General features: G+C 40.5%; 1 protein-coding gene across 2 annotated transcripts in view; it reads right to left on the minus strand.

The window, feature by feature from the left end:
- AUTS2 (activator of transcription and developmental regulator AUTS2) overlaps nucleotides 1-20,168 on the minus strand; it is a 796,238-nt gene that overhangs the window by 329,830 nt on the left and 446,240 nt on the right. The gene's annotated exons all lie outside the window — the stretch shown is intronic.

The raw sequence follows: 20,168 nt of genomic DNA on the forward strand, positions 1-20,168 counted from the left end.
CGTTTTGTTCATCTGCTCCATTTTCTGACGTGTCAGCATCCCGCTTTAGATCTTTAGTAGATTGAAAGGTGTGCCCTGTGGGTTACACTCTCTCTAAATCACCCATGATGTATTACGCTTGGCTTAAATGACTGAGTCTCATTTGCACAATTGCCCTATTAATTTACTCATTATTGATTTACACCACTTTTGCTGGAAATCCTCCACCAGACCTCTATTTCACATGTGCTCTCAAAATCTCCCTTCCAGTCTTTTTCTCCCCTATCATCTTCCTTGTCTCGTCTCTCTTCCATTTGTCTTCATTCGTCTGTCTCTTATCTTCTTCCTCCCTCTCCCTCCCACTGTTCTGTCTTCCTTCTGTTTCTTCTCGGTTCTCCTCCATTTCCCCCCTCCCTGCAAGTCTACCTCCTTGCTTCAGTGCAGCTCATAAATCTAACATGAAAGGCTAGAAAACCCAGAACATACAGGTGTAAAGGTAAAGGAACGTAAATAAATCAAGATTCCTCATGAAGAAGAGCAACAGCTGTGACTTCTTTTTGGAGAGTTGAAAGACTGATGGGTGACTATCATTATCTTTCTTATAGTACTTTACAATGCCCTTGCATCTTTTTGTCTTCCTGAGAGGAGCTCAGCCTCCTAGTTCAGATTTTACGGTTAGTTTTCAGCCCTCTCAATATATATCACATGCCCCTGGACTGGTGCCCTGATTACCAGTTTGACTACCAAAGCCAAAGACTATCTATCTATCTTTTCTGTCTTCTTCTAAATAGTCAACAAACTACTTGGATTTGATAGCTTGCATATACATGTACACATTTTAAAATACAGACAAATGTAACCATATACTAGAGGCATCTTCCAACTCTCATGTCTTTATGCTTTGTGTAAAAATAAATAAATTAATAAAAGCAATTGTTTCTAAGCTGAAAGACTCATTCAGTGTTTCTTTCATTCAAAATTTCAACAGAAAAAAAGGGGCCAAAGTGCAGAGGGTTAGACTAAGAGGACTACAAATATTTACATAGTCATACTAAATAAATAAATAACCTAACCCTAATGCCACACTTAACAGGACAAAGACAACAGGAAAGAGAGAGAAAAGGATAAGAGGGCAAGGTTAAAATATCAGAAGACCCCAAAGAGCAGTAAGTGTGCACGAAGCAAATGAGCTGCTCACTCTGGAAGTCAGCCACAAATGAACAAAGTCTCAAAATGTCCTTAGAACGCCTGGTCATGCCCTTCCAGCAAAGGCTCAGAATGAGTGCAGCACAGACCTGTGAAGCCTGAGAGTCTCGCTGGTGAAATAACACCTGACATGTATCTTTGAGGGCCCAAAGGCAAAAGAAAACCCTGCATGTGAGCATTAGAGCCTGTTTTTATTCTTGGCAGAGACGCAACACTCGCTTTAAGCGCACTGCTTATATTTGCAATAAATATAAAATAGCTACGGTTACCAGTCAGTCAGATTGTTTGCTTGAAAGAAAAATATCCTCCTCCCTATGCAGAAAAGACTAAAAGACCGAGCTGACAGCATTCTCCACTTCCTAAACCCAAATTAATGGCTAGACTGTGCAGCTATGAGCTGGACAAGTCCGCAAACTTTCACTTGGTTGTTATCTGAAAAATAATATGTAACTCCAAAGTAATTACAGACTTCTAGAGATAATATGCTGCAATAATATAGTATGTGAAGTTACCCATTTTATTCTCAAACTAATTTCCATGTAGTTTGCAATTTTAAGATTTTATAATGTGGTTGAGAAAATACAAATTGCATGTATTACCCACATATTTACATTGAACTGTACATACCATGTAATTACAGAGTCAACAGTTACTATGGAATTACAGAGTTTCTGCATAGTTCTTTTTGTCGTCCTCTGTAAAGTGACAAAAGAGTATTTCAGCACGGTAAAGAACAACCTATAGTGATATGAAAAAAAAGAATGAAACTCTTCTCTTAGAACCCCTGTCTGGACAGCATAAGGGAAACATAAGGAAAAATCTCAATGCAGAAGCACCCACCATCAACTTTCTTTGGTCCCCAAAGTCCTACAAAAGATCACTCTGCAGTTTCTGATTAATGTTATAGACCTCCACTGAAAGGGTTTTTATACTGCCGTACCTGAACTGCTGTCCAAGAAATTGACTGATTTTGATTGACTTGTCCCGACCTGCCCTCTTCTTGAAAAATTAAGATGGCAGCTTGCCAGTTCCCTTTGAAGGACAGTGCTTATTTTTCGTTTTCTTTACCACTTTTAAAAACACACAGACAAGACTTACATATGGATGGCTCATCTCTGATGTCTGAAGGTTTGAAGTTTGAAGGTTAGAGCTAATCTTAGCTATGGCATTTTGTGCTGAATTCAGAACACAATTAATTTACAAGAAAATAAGCTTTACTAAGTGATTAGGGAAACAGAACATTGGCTTGTGAGAATACCCCAGGGGAAAAAAAAAATTATTTGTGTAAAATAAACAGAATGGTGACCATTAAGAACTGTACAATGACAATATGTTAAGTATAGACAGCAGACTGTCAAATCAGTGAAGATTATAGAGGTCTACAAGACAAGAAACCAAGTTGTTATTTCTGATTTTGCCATAATTATGCAATATGACCTTGGGTAAGTAATTTCTTGTTTACTGGTGTTAAAGCTTTGAAGGAGGTTCTTGAGATGCAGGCAGTCTGTCTTGTGGCGTGCCAAAGAACCTCGGTAATGCTAGCTATTAGAAAATGTTTCCTCCATACTAACGTCCTATTACCAAATTTCACCACTTGATTTGGCTTACTGGATAAACCAGCTTGCAAACTCCTTCCTGGGTACTGTTGAGCTTGTAATGGGATGCTGAGAACTATCATAGTTGCTGGGTATCCCAGCTGTAAGGAATGGAATATTGTGTTTGCTAGTGATCCTGAAATCACCCTCAACAAAAAACAAACATTCCAGTAACAAAGAAATAACTTACTACAGCTCAAATACTAGCATAACCATCAGGTTTTGAGGGAGAGATACAGAAAAGTATGCTTCTATCTGTCTACACGTTAAATCTACATATTAAATCAGCTTCAAAAGACTCTCTCTCTCTCATCCAGGTAAGAAATTATCAGGACGCTTACATAAGCTTGTGACTATGATCCACTCTAGAAAAGAAACTCTCATCTAGGGCAAAGAAATACCATAAAAGAAGATTATTCCCAATCAGGATGCACTAACTTACCAATGACATCATGATCATCACAGCTGGCTCTGCCCATTACCGGATCAGCTCATGCAACCTGCTTCCTTTGGATCATGCAAACATACAAAACACAATTCTACTGAATGAGGAAGAGCCGAAAACCACAGAACTTAAGCTCGCTTTCTGGTTTTGTGTTGTTCATGCTGGGCATATAGGACAGCAATAATATACCTAGTATAAATCTTGCCAGTACAAACATCAACACTTTTTTTTTTTTAACATATCTGAGCTTTCAGAGTGATGTTTTACTGGGCCAGTGCTGTGTTTCAAGTAGTCACAGCACACCCAACTCAGGCCTAGGAGCCCTAAAGTCAGATTATGCAACATTGTACTTCAGCCTCATCTACCCAAACACCTTCTGAAATCCCTTTCAGAGTCAACCCTTGCTTGCCAAATTTCTTCTGATTCTTCACTTAATTGGGAGAGTAGCACTTGCACCCGATGTGATAAATAGAACATGCTTTGGGTACAGCAAGACGGAGCCTCTTCCTGCCCAAACTCCAAAATGATCCCGGCAATTACTGGGCCAGTACTCCAATAAATTATAAACTAATCATTAGTGTGTTGAGAAATAAGCACTTCCTTCTACTTTTAAGGGCAAGGACCACTCACCAGCGCATGAAATCTTTATACACTGGAACATACTTTATATGAAGTGTAAATGAACAATGACATTCTACACAAGAATGTAAATTAGAATGCCATGCATTGCTCTTCATCAACACAACACAACACAACAGTCCCCAAGCAGCTGTGAGGTGAAAAGAGAGTTGGGTTGAATAAAGCCTCTGCTGGCTTAAAAAGATACCACGAAAATGAATCTGGTTTTCTCCTTCTAATATTCAACTTACTTGACTGAGTGACTTGGTTGTTAGCTGCAGAGATTACTTTTCATCTTTCCTTTTTTATACATTTTTTTATATATATATATTTTAATATATTTTTTTATATATATATATATATAAACACCACCCAAAACAGTAGGATTCCCATTTCAGTTTCATCTTTTTGGCACTGTATGTCTAAACAATAGTTGTTTTTTGTTAAAAAGATCCTTATTGTGCTTATACAATTTGAGGTACACACCGCCCTCCTCGGTCTTCCACACAGATGGATCTTACCTGCAGAATATTTTACATCAAACAAATTTTGGATGCAGTAAAATAAATTGAAATGAACACAAACTACAGCCTTTTGTTAAAGTTGCTACACACTTCTTACAAGATCCTATTTTTTTTTTTCTTTCCCAGTTGATTATAACTTTGCCAAACTTCAAACCATTTGGGCTGAAATTTTCCATGCCAGGTGTCTGCCTCAGGCTGAGTAGAATGTGATCATGTAATTAAAGGCTGTATCATAATGCATACACAGAAGGGGGCAAATTAAGGTTGAACAGGCAACCTTAATTCTCACATTTCTTAACTTTCACAGGCTTGACTTTGCAACCCTAATAATGTTCTTTTAATGTAGCTTTTTGTCTGCAATATTAATCCAGAGCTATATTAATTTATAGACATATCCCACCGAGGACTGGATGTCTCCATGGGCTGGTAATAGGATACAAAGCCTTTCACCTCTAGGTCATTGGTTTAAATACAGCCTAGGGCTGAGGTGACGAGAAGTTATTACCACTGACCAGCTGTTTGGTGGCTTATATGAAATGAACTGGTGATCTGAGTCTCTGCATACAGGTGCCTAACTTGTACAAATCACCATTGCTCTGATACCATCCGTAAGCCCTAACGGAGCACCAGACTGCCCAAATTGTAATCTTAACTGCCTCGCATGTATGTGAATGCACCCACAGTTGTTGAGAGTAATTCTGCCAAAAGTGCTTCCAGGTCGTTCCTCTTGGAGGAAGGGCTGACATGGGAATATTCCCTCCCTCCAGGAAGACCCCGGATGGATGGCTGAATTACCGCAATCCAGCAGAGCACAAAAGCACATGAGTAATTACACTGACTTAGTGATGCTATTCATATATGCAGTATCAGAACCTTAAGCGCAACATTCAATGAGGATGGAAAAAGCCAGCAGTGCCACAAACTGAGCAACGGCTGGGCTTCTGTTAAAAGAAGACCATCCTGAAAATGTGCTCGGTGATACTTCTTTTAAGAAAAATGAGTAAGGACAACATATGAAAACTTAATTTAGCCTGTCTGGTGCTGGGAAACATGAAGCACTCACATCACTTCCAAGTGGGATTCTGCAAAAATAGGGACAGTCATGCCTGAAGGAGGAAAGTTGAACTGCTTCCTCCACCTCCTAAGGCTATGCTGGAGGGAGCAGAGCTTTAGATCACACCAAGACCTCGTAGGAGACATTCATTGAAGGAGCTACTGTGGAACTTCCCCACAACGCGAACCATAATCCTCACGAACTGCACAGACCCCTCTGCCCTCCAATGAGGGAAATTTTGCCACTTAAGCAACTAAGTCCTTCCTTTTGGGAGCAGAGAGAAGTGTTCTGCGACTGTTCTCAGCGGGGGGAGCAGGGTCTGAAAAGAAAGCACTAAGCTACAGGCAAAAGCAAGTTACAGAGAAACCATGAGAGACAAGAAAGAAAACAGAAAGGATTAAGAAGAAGGTAAACGTCTTTTCTCCAGAGCAAGAGACAACCTCAGCCTTAGTCCTGCCTCCAGAGTCACAGTAATTTAAGGCAAGAAAACGTACACAGAAACAGTGTCCTTCAAAGTTTCTTTTGCAGACGACCCTTTATCATATTCCACCCTCTCCAGTCACGAGTCCTCCAAGCCCATGAGCTTCAACCCAGTGGTTGCCTACTCTCGTGATCTGAAAATGTCACTGTTTCCCGCAGTGCTGACACTGGTACCCAAATCAGACAACCCAGGCTGTAGAGCCACAAAACTTATTTTCATCCCAACAAGAGTTTTTAAAATATTATAAATCACTTAGCTTTGTTTTGCTTCCCATTTACTGCATTCATGTTCCTTTTGAGAGGGACACATTAATAAATACTGTGCCCTGATACTCTCAAAGGTTTAAATCACATAATTTTCTGTATTCAGCACTCATACGCCTCCCTTACTACAGTGCATAAATGATATAAACTTCTCATCAATAACATAAAAAATTCATACTCTGTCTACAATGCAGCTGCTATCACAGGTTTATGTCAACAATCGTCCTGATTTTTAATAGCATAAATGTTTAAAGAGGTAGCAATTCCTGTAAAGTATCTGCAGGGATATTTAGAGCCGACATATGCCAAAACAATCCTGTTCTCATACAGAAGACATTGTTGCTCAGCAGGAAAACAATGTTTATCCTCACAAATGTTTACCCTGCTTTAGTCATTAAAATGCTCCAAATGGATGGTAAAGGAAGGGGAGCGGATGATGTCGTTCCTTACCTCACGGTTGCCCCTCTGAGCAGAGAGCGCCAACTCATGCATATTACAGCGCAGTGCTCACTTGTACTGTGCACCTTGATGCTTGCCTCAAAAAATTATTTGCCATCTGACATTATAAGGGTTGGATTTGCTCTTTGCTATAAACACAGAGAGACAGGTAATTTGCAAATTCTTTTATGCTTCAACATTCTAATGAGTAGCCTGTCCTTTAATTTTGTCATTAAAAAAAACCCCCTCAACTTATCTTTTTGAGGGGTTCCTACCTTAACGAAACAATGCAAACCCTTTCTTTTAATTTCTTCTCCTTGCTGCCAATTGTATAGGGCTTTAAGCTATTAAAAAAAAAAAAAGCTTTGCATACCGGCAGCATAAAATATTTATTTTTAATCTAAGCAGGATTTCTTTACCTGCTGTGCAGCCACAGCTTCTGTTTAAGGCTTGCTTTATCATCTGTGTGTCAAGCTGAAACCATTTCTCTCATGATCTTTCATTCTAGCTTTAAAAAGACTCCTACCAGACCCCAGCTGACACATGACTTCTAACTCCTGCATGAAATTTTCCTTCTGCCTTTTTCCCCCCTCACCCAAAACCCCACAACCTGGAAGTTCTTCACTTGAACAGATGGTTTATAAAAATCTGGGACATGCTCATACGATTGAAAATAGGACTCCTATAAGCAACATCTCATGTAACAATTACGTGAACAGTTGGTCAGAATGGTGACCCAGAAACTGCCCCGTCTTTCCACTCCTGCAGCCTCAGTAAAGCATTTCCAGACCTTTACTGGATGTCTGACCTTGTGCAGCCAGAGACTGCGATACAGCTGAATCTGTGTGAACAGATTTCCACTGCTTCCTGCATAGTTCAGCATGGATCCAGGTCCTATAAGAGGCCAATACACTGCTGTAAAAGCATGTCCCCATGAATACAATTTTGAAGATCAAAGTTAAAAGTATTAAAAATATAAATCCAACTCTATGCTTCCCACTTGTTTACTGCATGAACCACACTAAATTCTCCCAGACCCTTTTCACAAACAAACTACCACATTTCACAATGTGCAAAATCACAGTCCCACCTGCTTGTCTCTAGGTTGGATCAAGAGTCTGGTGTTGCTGTTCGGAAGAAGGAAAGCAAACTGACAAATACTGAATATTCAAGGACAACAAAGCAGTACGTTCCCATGATCTGTAAAAAAAGGACTTTGAAGTCAAGTTATCAATTTGTATGTAGCAAGAAATTCTGGTTTAGAATGAATAAATTTCCTGTCCCAAAGCAGAAGCAAAGTCAGAAAAGACGACTGCAAAAGATATGTCAGCAGAGTGCACCGTTATTGGACAGTGTTTCAGAAGTATATTGCTTCTTTGTACACATGGACACAGCCGGAGGAAGATGTCTGATGAGCAGGACGGAGGAACAAGGCTGGAGGAGCTTGGTGCTGACTAAGAGGCGTTACATTTGGGGGAGTTACAGGAAGGGGAAATGACAGCAGTGAAGTAATATGCAGAAGGGGAGAATTGTGTCTCCATACATACGGGAATTACAGAACTGGACAGCTTTGAATACTTGGGCACAGCTGGATATGGATGGGAAATGTGGGGCTGTGGCTGAAGGCTTCTTAGGGAGCTAAGAAAGCGTCTGAAAGAAATTCGGTGGAGGCTTTAGATGTAGTGCGTGGATGAGACTGTAACCAGTACAAAAATAAAAGTAGCCCATACATTCAAAGACTAGACTGGGCCAAGGAAGCAAATAAAATGTTTTTTTTTTAATGCACACAATGCCAAGAGGTTACTTGGTCTGTCTCTGGAAAGGTAGGAGGATGTGTCCCGCTAAAGAGGCAAGTGTGAATGACAAAGCAGTCCTACAAACCTCTTGCTCCTGTGTTGTTGGCTGTGGTGTTGGGGAAGGCATTTCCCCTCCTACGGTTCCTGTGAGCAGTGGGCGACCACAGGGACCAGACTGCACTGTACCATGCTAACTGCATCGCATGAAGTCTGGTTCATGGGGGTCTTGTTCCAGTGCAGGACTAGGGGCCCAATACTCCAACTTTTCCTCTCCCCAGTGCAGAATTTAAGATTGTGCCAAAAACCACTGAGAGAACCCTGAAGCCTTCCCTTGCTTCTGAATAGGTGCAAGGGGCTGCTCTTTGTTTAGTACTAAAACTGCAGATACATTATATCAAACGTAAATACCAAGTAAAGAGTCAACATCTCCATTAACAAGACCAAGCTGCCTCAGTAGCCACCGAACACCAACATCTCATAATTATTTTAAAACACCTCAAGACCTTTCGAAACAGGGACTAAGAAACACAGCACCATTTTAACAAGCTAAATTTCCTGTCACACAGAGGCTTGATTCCTGTCAGTGCAACACTCATTTTAGTCTGCTTAAGTTGCTGTGATGAACTTCAGAGTTTAGACTGCCCTTGAGCCTCACATCTATCTGATCTTTAATTCTACTACCCGTTCATTTCTTGCTAAGCACACAATTCTGAGTCCCACTGGAACAGCCTCATTCAGGCTCTGCATCAATATGTTCAGTGCTGAATTCATTTCTGCAGGGAGCCCAGTAAATCTGAACTTTCCAAAATCATTTGGCCCCCATTACTAGTAAGCACTGCTCTTAAATAGGTTGTAACTCCAGCTAATAGGCTCCATAATCATAGCTGAATTGAACAAAAGGGTCCAGTATGGGCCGCCATCAGTCATTTTTACTCCCAATCAAATGCGCTGCATAGAAGGGAACTTTTTTTATACTTCTGGATGCCGAAACTAAGAAACTCATTTCACCTGAATGTAGTTTTTTCCTTAATAAAAAGTAAGACAAAAGGCTTCCAAGGGTATCCAGAAAGTCCAGCACAGCACCGATGCAAGAGTTGGAACTGGCAACCTTTTCACCTTGCAAAATGGCAACAATCCAGAATACAAGGAGACAGGAAAAACATTAAGATGCAAAGCCCACATAATGAAAAATTCCAATGCTAAGAGACAGATATTCTGCTATTCAAAGAGAACTGACTGCAGCTAAACCTCATGTAAAGGAGTTAATGATAGAACTGCTTACATCTTGATCACATTTCCATGAAGACAAGCTTTGTGATATTGTTTCGTCTAGTGAAAAAAAAAATAGAAGCCACCATCTAAATCTTATCATCGAAATTGATAGTGTTTACTTAAAGCTTATTCCAGCTTTGCTGACTTCAACAGATATTGAAGTCTCCAATAAATCTATTTCAACGTTTTTTTACAACTCTCTTCTTTCTCAACATACGCTCTGGCCTCCCTGATCTCTATCAGTGGACAGAAGACCAGATTTTTGTTTATGAATTTTCATTGTTTCAGAAGTTTCGTTGCTGTCTGCTGCAAAGCCTGGTATAAAAATGAATAGCAAGTAAATAAAGCAGAAAAGGAACTTGATTTATCTTTCTCTCTTCTGCGAGGCAGCAGGGCCAGTCCTAGCTGGCACCGTGTTTTTTACATACGAGGTAACCTGCCACAGAAGGTAACGCAAGAAAGCTCCCTCTGCGCACCGGCAGGCTCGCCCTGCACAGACTGACACTGCCGTCACCACATGGACTTGCTTTTCACCACTGCAGAGGCTGCCACTTCCCCCCACTGCTCCAGGCTGTAATAAACAGTCAGACTCAGAGACCCCTCGGTGATTCTTTCAGGACTAAACACTGAGGGCTGGTCCCCAGCTGATGTCAACTGCTGTAGCCACAGCTTTAAATTTTGCCCTCTTATCGGCACTCCTTATTACTTTGGGTGAGTGTGGATTAATAAACAGGCCAAGGGATACGTCCAGGTTACTTGGGCATAACCTGTTGTTCTACCCCAGTATTGTATCTGAGGGGGAAAGAAAAATTGGGCAATTGGCAGCAATAATGTGGAGGAAGAGGAAATCGGACACATGTGGATGTCAGAATTGGTGGATGCACACAGCGTGGAGCACCAGGTTTCAGATGTTTTGTAAAAGAACATGCAGTACCTATAACTGAGGGTACACATGCATATACTTCACTCAAAAAAAAAAAAAAAAAGAGAAAAAAAAAGAACTGACAAATTTTTGAGGCTTAAATCAGGTGAGATAGTACAGAGGAACAAGATCAAATCCTCAAAACTGATTTTAAATAAGTAAACAGCAAGTTTAAGAAGCCCAAATCAGTAGTTCTACCAAATGACTAAAATGATGATGATTTTCTCAGCCACAAAACCACTACAAAAACAAAGGTGCCCGATACTGGTATCATGTTCACCGGTTTAACCAGAGTCAGAATTCAATAGAAATCAGGATAGCTGCAACTGATACAAAGTGGTACGAGACGTGAGAGAACCAGACTGAGGTCTGCTCAGTTGTGGAAAACTGCCCCAGGTGGAATATACAGGAAGACTGATAAAGATTTTAAATCAAAGTAGCACATTCTACCATCCCTCATCCTATCCACCACATGCCCTAGAACAAATTACACTCTTCTCCGTTCAACAGCAGCTTGAGGAAAGACCTTTCTCCTTTCTCTCCTAAGACATTCCTCTAGATTGAAAAAACCCATGTTTCTAAACTTTCTTCCTAGGAAGTATCACCACAGCTCCTTTCCACCTCCCGGAGACCATACGCAAGGTAGAGCAGAGGTGCTCTGTCTGGCACACGGTCCTTGAAGCAGGCCCTGTGGCACGACTCAGCAGCAGGGGAAGAGGGCTTGTTGAACCTCATCCCCACGGCGTGACTTGTACACGTGGCAAGGACACATCTCCATTACATGGATGGAGAAGCATGTTCTCGTGCACCTGGTATAAAAGTAGTCCGGGACACTGGGGAGTCTATAGGGGTGACAAAGGCAGCAGGGCTATTGCTACAGATGAAGGTATGCTGACCACACCATGCAATTGCACAGACCCTTGTGTAGATATAACTAACGCTATTAGTCTCTTGCACCGATAAATACTAAAATATAACCAAAATTGCTACTTCTTCAAAGCCGCAATAAAGGAAAGACAGAAAGGTACACTGATACAATTCAACTCAATTATTTTTAAACAATATGTGATGGATTTGCAGCCTGCCATTGCATAAAAGACAGGCTCATTTCCTACAAATGCCCACAAAGAGAAATGATAGAGCTCAGCACTATAGCATGGCATATTCCATTAGGAATTAAATCTCTTCTCTCTGATGGTCCCATCCACATGCTTATTGGACAGGCTGCTGCTTTCATCTACATTATTGTTATTAATTTATGAATGGGACTAGAATTACAGAAGATGAGTCTAAGGTGAGGCCGCATTATAATAATAAATGAAAGAATGACTCCTGTTTACTTTCAAAATATTTCATAGCTAAAATGCTTACTGCATTTTTAACTGTGACATACTTCCTTTAGCTGGTTTCGGTTTTGAAGTAATGATACAAAATTCATTTCATCTCTTTTTCAAGCCTGACTCTTTCATACATAACATCAGGCTTGTCATATCTGAGGAATTATTAAAATAAGACGAAGCCTGCTGTATCTGAGCAGAAAAGCTTCTTTGAGCTGGCGTCCTCAGGAGAGAAGCAAGCTCAATCTCATTAGTTGGTGCTGAGAAGGCGTCCTAGTCACCAGGTTCAAGGTGATGAAAGATTAGGGCGTTTGGCCTCGGCTCATTTTGTATGCAGCTCACATCACTCCCTGCCCGTGAACACGAAATTACATTGAACCTGGGGAGTCTAACTCCATTAATTTTAAATGGAAGATTAATTTAACAATATGCGGCAGATATTTGTTACAAACCTATCATGTAAAAGTGACGGTTAGCAATAAATTGTGGTGACTCACACTGGCCGGTGGCCCTGGCTCAAATAAATCAGAAGGCATTTACACATAATTGCTGTTTTTAAAGACAGGGATATGGGAGATATGTTTCTTTGATGAAAGATTGGGTAACTCCATTCAAGGAAACAGCAGCCAATATTAAAGCTACAGCATCTCTTTTGAAGGAGACGTTTTGTTTAAGGGCTTGTAGGACCGTAAAGCAGTTATTGCCTGTCTTTTCTTTAACCTATGCTTAATTTTTTTTCTTAGATAAATCATTTTCATTGATTTTCATGAAATGTCTGTAAGAACAATGCAGAAATATTTTACATGAGATGAGGATAAGATGTGTGGTTTAGGAAGATGCATCACTGCACAGAGCACATGCGGGCTGTCACCTGGGACTGAGGAGAAAACATGGAGTCTACACTTAAACAAAGCTTAACCGTGCTCCAATTTTTTTCTGTCAACTTTTTGACTCCTGAACAACATACAGAATTAACAGGTGGCCCTTCTCCTGCCACTGTTCCTTTTCTTCTTTCATTGACCTTGCAAAAGTATGGTCAGGTATAAAATAATATAATTGGAAATATCGTTTTCAGGAAAATCGCAAACTCCATTGGGAATAAACAGTGCAGGGGGGAGAAAACTAGAAGGATCAGATTTTTTTCCTTCCTTATTTAGGCGTAGATAACTACTGTGCTTCTCAGATACTCTGATGATATCCACTGCTAGAACAGTGCCTGTCTACATGTGAAACAAAAATATTTTGAAAGCTAATGCAAGAGAGCAGAATTGGCTCCCTCAGGAAGCAGAATTATCCCATACCTCCTTCCTTCCAGCCCAAGTAAAAGGAGAACTTCTTCAGTGTAACTTCTCTAAATATGCATCGGCAGTGACAAACACTGTGTGGGACTGCACATGTTAATGTTTATTTCTTTAAAGAAAAAAAATATACTGCACATACTTTTCTTTCTGAACAGAAGATGAGAGAATAAACTAGACATTATACCTAGTAGATGTCAGCTGCAGTGTTTAACGCACTGCTGGGAGATGTTCAGACACGTTGCAGGCGAGGGAATCATAGGGACTTAGAACAAATCATTGTATCTATGAGGGGCTTCTGCAATCTGTAGTAGTCAGAGATACAATGACATAGCTGAACAGAGAAAGAGTCCCTGCATTAAGTCCCCAAGTACTGAAATATCTAGGATGGCTCAGACTGGGCATGCTCAGAAATATGTACGTATTAGCACAGTCCCCACCCCACTAGAGCTATGTTACTCCTGCTAACAGCTCCAGACCAGGTATGCACAATGGAAGGGGTGGAAAGGGTGGCAGGATTGTGTACTCTATGTCAAATACCTAACTGTGATTCAAGAGAAAAAAAACAGTGCGCAGCAAGAGGAGAGGAGCTGAAGTGCAATTGAGAACACCCAAGTCAGGTGCCCAAGCAGATAAAGTGAATTCATCCATTCCCCATCTTCTCGGCCTTGAGTCTTTAACAAATGCCCTGTCCTCCAAAAGCAACCAAAGAAATGTTCTGTAGAGTGACCTCATTGCTTTAGCACACTACTGAAGGATGTGCTATGTGAAGGTAATTTAAGGTCTCTTGACACTTTCTGCACTAGATGGTGGGGAACAGACTCAAATAAACCCACCAAAACCAATAAGGTTATGAATCTGACCAAAACCCAGGCACAAAGCTCACTGTGCTGCCAGTACACAGCGCTTTCTTGTTCATGGCCAATTGCAACAAATACCCGTACTGTTCAGTGCAGTTTGCTTTATTATCTTCCCCTCTTTGAACCTCACAGAGAGGGAATAAAACTATTCACTGACACACACATTGCACTTCTTCACAATGCCATAATTGTTTATCCTTCTGAATTAAAAAAGGTTTGATGTTGGATCCTTCTAATACATATGCACTGCTACATCAGGATTTTCTGAAGACCTAAGGTCCACATCTGGGATGCTAGACACAAAGAAAGGCGCTGCCAACTGTGCTGGCACACTCCTCCAAGCCTGCAACCTCCTTCCCACAGTCTATCTCAACACCTCCTAATTCTCTGAGTGTGAACCAGAAGTCAAGCCGCAAGCCTGACAGCAAGTACAAACATCTGCCCCGTTGCCCTCTGAGACAAAGCCTGTCTCTCAGGTTGAAGTGCTGTGCCAGTGCTCCCGCTAACACTGGAAAGAGCAGTGGCCCACAGCGGTTGTACCAGGGTGGGAACCAAACTAAGCCACAGCTGCATCTCCAGAGCTGTGGAGCTCTGGGCTTCAAGCTCGCAAGGAGAAGGAGGCCTGTGCAGGTGTCCAGAGGTCCTGACATAGGTGTCGGGCACGGGATAGCCACTCTGGCCATGAACTAGGGGATGGACAGAATCCAGAACGGGTGAGCCACCCGCAGCGCTTCATGTTTTACTTCTCTTCCCTCTGCCTCCGTGTGTTGTCAGCTCCCACCAACCTGCAGGGGTGGAGACCTCTTAGCATGTTCAGCTGCAACAATGCAGCTGAATGCAATGGAACAAAGAACCACTGAGCAGTATTTCCTCTTCTGCTTGCTTATTCAGCTTGAACAAATGTATATGCTCACATCTCTATAATATCTGAACATATTGAAAACTTTAGTGTATTTGAACAGCTTTGTGGCAAATAAAATTATTATTGCCCTTTTGTGCACAAAGACCCGAGGCACAGAAGAGCTAAAGGCCCTGTTTTTAAAAAATCTCTAGGTGTAGACACATAGGTGTCTAGTGGAACATCTCTGAGATTCAAGGTCCTAGATTAAAGTACCGCATCATTTTGCTACTCCCATTTCCACTACCAATGGGACAAATAACAGTTTTCTGTGGTCTTTTTGAGGGAAATTTAGTAATTTTGCGATCCACTAATACTTCTCCTTTGAGAAGGGAGAAGAAGCGTGGAGCAACCTTACAGATTCAGTACGGTTAAGTGAGGCCAGTACAGCATGAGATACATGCCTGTGGAAAGCATAGGTTCGTATTTCCAGCCCTGGCTTACTGCTTGCCTAACCAGACAGAAATCCAGCTCCAATACTGGATTTGTAACCATTTGTGGCTTGTAATTTTAGGATTTTAGATGTCTTTGGAACCACTTACTCAAAAGTACATGAAAATTCTAATTCAAAGCAGTACAGTCCCCCTGATGTATTCCCATAGATATCCTCCCCACGTTAACACCACACAGTGCCCTGCCATACAGTATCACCACCAAGCTTTATGAAGTCATAGTAACTGGAGATTATCTTCATATGGAAATAAACTATGGGATTGTGCTGTATGACTTAAGGAGAAGGACAACAAGAGATAAACTATTGTGCACTTGCTTTTGTATGCAGCCATACCAAAACACTTGCAGAAACTAGACAACATTAGAATAAGGTTTCTCAAACCCTCTTTTCCTCCCAACAAGACAGACGAATGCCTGTTCTAAATTGGCCGCCAATAATCCTTTCCATATGGTGGAAAAAAGAAATGCAACCTCAGACAGACACTGGTAGGAGGGAACAGCATTACAAAATCTGCGGAGGTGACTGAACTGCGGGTATCGTGCTTTGTTTCCAGCTTTGCTGCTGTGTGGTATGACTGTGGGCAAGCCACTTTTATTTAATGCTTATAAATTGCTATGAGATCTTCAGATTGAAAGGGCCACTAAAAATGAAAAGTTGGACTGGCAGTTTTACTGACTAGTCTGACCTGTAAATGGAGAGAGCTCGCTCTGCATCAGCTAGTTCATTGTTTGCTAGTATTTACACCAGCGGCATGCCACAGAATAGAGCTTCAGAGAGCAAAGAAATGCTCAGATAAATAAATAGCTCTTCACATAGGCAAAAATAAATGAATTGAAAAATATTACTGTTGATATTTGAATGAATAAGATTGATGCAGAATAACTACATAGAAAAAGAGCACCGTTGCTTTAAATTCAGTGCCAACACCCAGGTTGCCAGCAATTGATGCCACTAACTCATTTTTGCACTTTAATGTTAAATTTCTTATGGGACCACATCACCTAATTAGAGGAATTGATAACTGCACTGTTCCATAATGAGGCCAATACATTTCAAAGTCATTAAAGATAACCAAGGCAATAAGTCTGTGTTTAAGCGGCGCTTCCTTAGATTTCACAGCCTGCATGTCGCTAGCATAGGAAAAAGCAATCCCTGCCTAGTCAACTGTAAATGCTGGGTTATTGGAATCTTTAAAACAGGCAGCAAGGAGAAAATTACATGGCCAAATCTCCTTTTTCCAGTTAATGAAGAATTAAGACTCCCATTTACCATATTAGAAGGTTCATCAGAGGTCTCTACTCTCCATAGCTTGTGTTTGACAGCAGTGTCAATTTATCTGAGTCAGAACGCAGAAGTGCATGACAGTACGTCATTCATAACTGTCACATCTACTTATCTCTCTCATTGTCACACTGTTAACGAAATTCAGGCCATGTTTTTGTGATCATGGCCTCTTAAAGGGAAAAGGATCCCCTTACCTCATCACAGTAAACTGACCGAATCGTGGCTCTAAAACTAGTGTACTAACAAATGGCCACACAGCTACAGTAAGGATAGATCATATAACCTTGTAGAACTAGGGAAGGAAAAAATAGCATTTGCCAAAGGCAGGCTTCCAGCAAGACCGTCCCTGGCTTCACAAGTAAGAGACATTAGTTTTTGGTGATAACTACTAGAGAGATGGATTTATTTGATATTCTACCTTGTGTCTGTAAGATCTGTTCAGGTACATTTGGCATCTAAGCAAGAAAAGTAGAGTGACTTTATTGAAAGTCAATGGTCAAACTTCTGTTGGTTTCAAAAGCACAGGATGGATTTCTAGAACTGCAACAGATGAAGAATTCCATAAAATTAACATTACAGCATTTGTTATCTTGGCTAAGGGAGAATGTAAGTGGTCTACCAAAACTGCCTCAAAAGATCTTCTGTTATAAGAAAATGGACATGCTAAAGAAGGCCAGAAATTCTTTTCTACAAATCAAAGTAACATCCCCCTAAAATAAATAAATTGAAACTTTAGGCACAACTGAAAAGGTAAGTTAATATTTAAGGAAGACACAGAAATAAACTCACCTGAGAAAACAAACGGAACAAAGCAGCATTGAGAGGAAAGGCTATGATTGAAAAAAACAACTGTCTGCATAAATATTATGAATGTACACAGCTGTATTGTAAAGCGAGAATGCAAGAAACAGTCACGTTTTAAGAAAGAAGCTTCCAGAATTGTGTCGTCCTCTCCCCCACAAGAAACATACGTCTTCCCTCTAATCCCGGTTGCTCACATAACCCAGCAGAGGGAGGGACCTAGCCTGATCTAAGTAGAGCAATTCCCGTCCTTAATATTTGTTTCTCCTAACGCATCCTTCCAGAACATTTTAGATACAAATGTTCTGACAAACTCAGTGTCCCTCTTAACTACCTAGCCCCTCCCAACTTCACTGCTCCTGGACGGTGATGAGATGTAATCCTTACACCAGTATCCTCAGCTGGGGAAACTAAAAAGCCTTCCCAATGCCCTGCCCTGCAGGTCTAGCAAAGCCTTCTGCAGCCCAGAAGACAATGAGGCTCAAGAATTTTTCTTCTAAATTAGACTCAAAAGCACAACCCCTTCCTGCTAGTCAATGCCACTTCTATAGGAAAAGGACCCCTCGGTTACTGTACCAAACTTCCTGAGATTTATAGGACAATATGATATACCATAGAAAAATACATGTCTGCTTAAAAGCGCAAAGGTTAAGCAGGCACTGCTCTGTATGTGGCACTTGGCTGCTGGGTTTTATTAACATGGAAACCAGGCTGTAGTCAGCGCTGGAAGGAAGCACTGTCCTGTGTTTAAGGGCAAGTACATGAGTTAGTCTATTCTGAAGAAAGCTATTTTCCCCAATCAGAGACTCTAAAACTACAACTGGAAAGGAAAGCGGATTCACACCGTAACACCAATTTTTAAGAAACTAGCACAGCAGGCCTCAGCTGCCAGGGAATGAAAGGATTTGAGAAATTCTTGAAGAGGCTGGTCGTATAAATTTGAGAAGTAGTTTCTCTTCCAAGAAAACTTTTCTTTCACAATATTTCATGAGAGGGTTGGGGTTTTTTTCACTAGAGCTAACATAATAGAGCAGAAGGAAAATGGTGCCCAATTGGATCAAATTACTGGTGAAACAATGCAAGTGAATGTGCATTCAGGTTTGCAGTTCTGAAAACTTCAAGAACTAAAATAAATTGCATGACCCCCTGGTAACTTCCACTAGAACTTATGGGTACAAATTGTTTGCCTCAAGCTGGGTGAAATATACATTCAAATTCAGACTCTTGAAGGAAATTATTAAGTAGAGCCATATTAGCTTTCTCTGAAGCATACTCGTTTTCTATATTGCCACTGTATAGACCAATTATGTTACCTTTCCATGCTGAGAAATGATTGTTCTGCTAACACAGTTCTGGTAAAAATCAAAAGCACTACATTTTTAACCTTGGGGGATTTTTGTTATTGCTGCTCCCTTGCTAGTTCCTTCAAATGGAAAACATCTTCCATTAATCTAAATGCAAAATTTGTTCAGCTTTCGAAAGTTACTTGAAAAATGTTAAGCACAAAGCAATAAACTTTTTATGCTCTTAAGACCACTAATGCTTTGAGCTTCATATTCATTTTGAAGAAATGAACATTTTATGGTTCACAGAGGAATAGCTACATGAATAATATCTGAGATTATAATGCATCTAGCAGAAAAAGATTAAGTTTATGTAAACTATTTAATCAGACGTGAAATTTTCTCTAGAGGATAAAAAATTCTGACCTTATTTAAGTTTATTTTAAAAAATGCCAATATCACATTTCCACCAAGGGAACCCACCGATTTCCCCATTTATGTTGCATAAATATTCATAGAATCGAGGGCTAACTGGATACCACAGCCCCTAGGAAGCAAAAGTAACTTTAGAGATGTACCACATCTGTGTGGTCTTCCCATAGAAAATATTTTGTATGAAGTGTGACTGTAAGAGTAGTGAAGGGGTTGCATGCCAAGAGCCCATTACGGCCCTGATGGTGATCGACCAGCTCATCACAAGGGAGCTTTTTCAGCAGAGAAGCTCCAATTCACGCCAAAGTCTTATTTTCATTCATGATTTTTAACATTTTTTCAACAGAGATCTGTTCTGTAACTGTCCTTTACCTCTTTTAGCATTACTGCCTGGTGCAGGAGCTTGCTACACCCTCATATTGCAGTAATTCTTTCCCAGGTTTAGTAAACCAGGTAGCCTATCCCAGGAAGTGTCTGTCTAGAAATGTTTTGCAAGTAACTGATTTTTTAAATTAATGCAAATGTGTGTATGCTTAAAATGTCCAGTTAAAGTGGATTTTACGTAAGCTAAAGTAATTCTAGGGAAGACAAATGATTTCTACCCAATTAAACTGTACCTGAATTTGGCCCTCGTTTCTGCTGATACCCAAAGTAACGCTCTTGAACTGTTTCAAATTAAATTAAGGAAAATCTTGGCATCCTAATTGTCAGCCCAGGTGCATTTATTTTTCTATTAAAAACAGAAAATTAAGGAGCTTTTGTAAGTACAGTATTTTATGTTTCCACTATGGCTTTTGTGTTCCATATAACACATTAATGAAAAAGCCTCATGCAGAAGAATCCTGAAAAATCAATAGGCTGGATACGAAATAGTAATGCAGCTTAAACAACTACATGATTATGAATAACCTATTTTCAAGCATTGTCA

Source organism: Gavia stellata, chromosome 25 (assembly GCF_030936135.1).
Source record: "Gavia stellata isolate bGavSte3 chromosome 25, bGavSte3.hap2, whole genome shotgun sequence".
In the NCBI taxonomy this organism is placed as follows: Eukaryota; Metazoa; Chordata; class Aves; order Gaviiformes; family Gaviidae; genus Gavia; species Gavia stellata.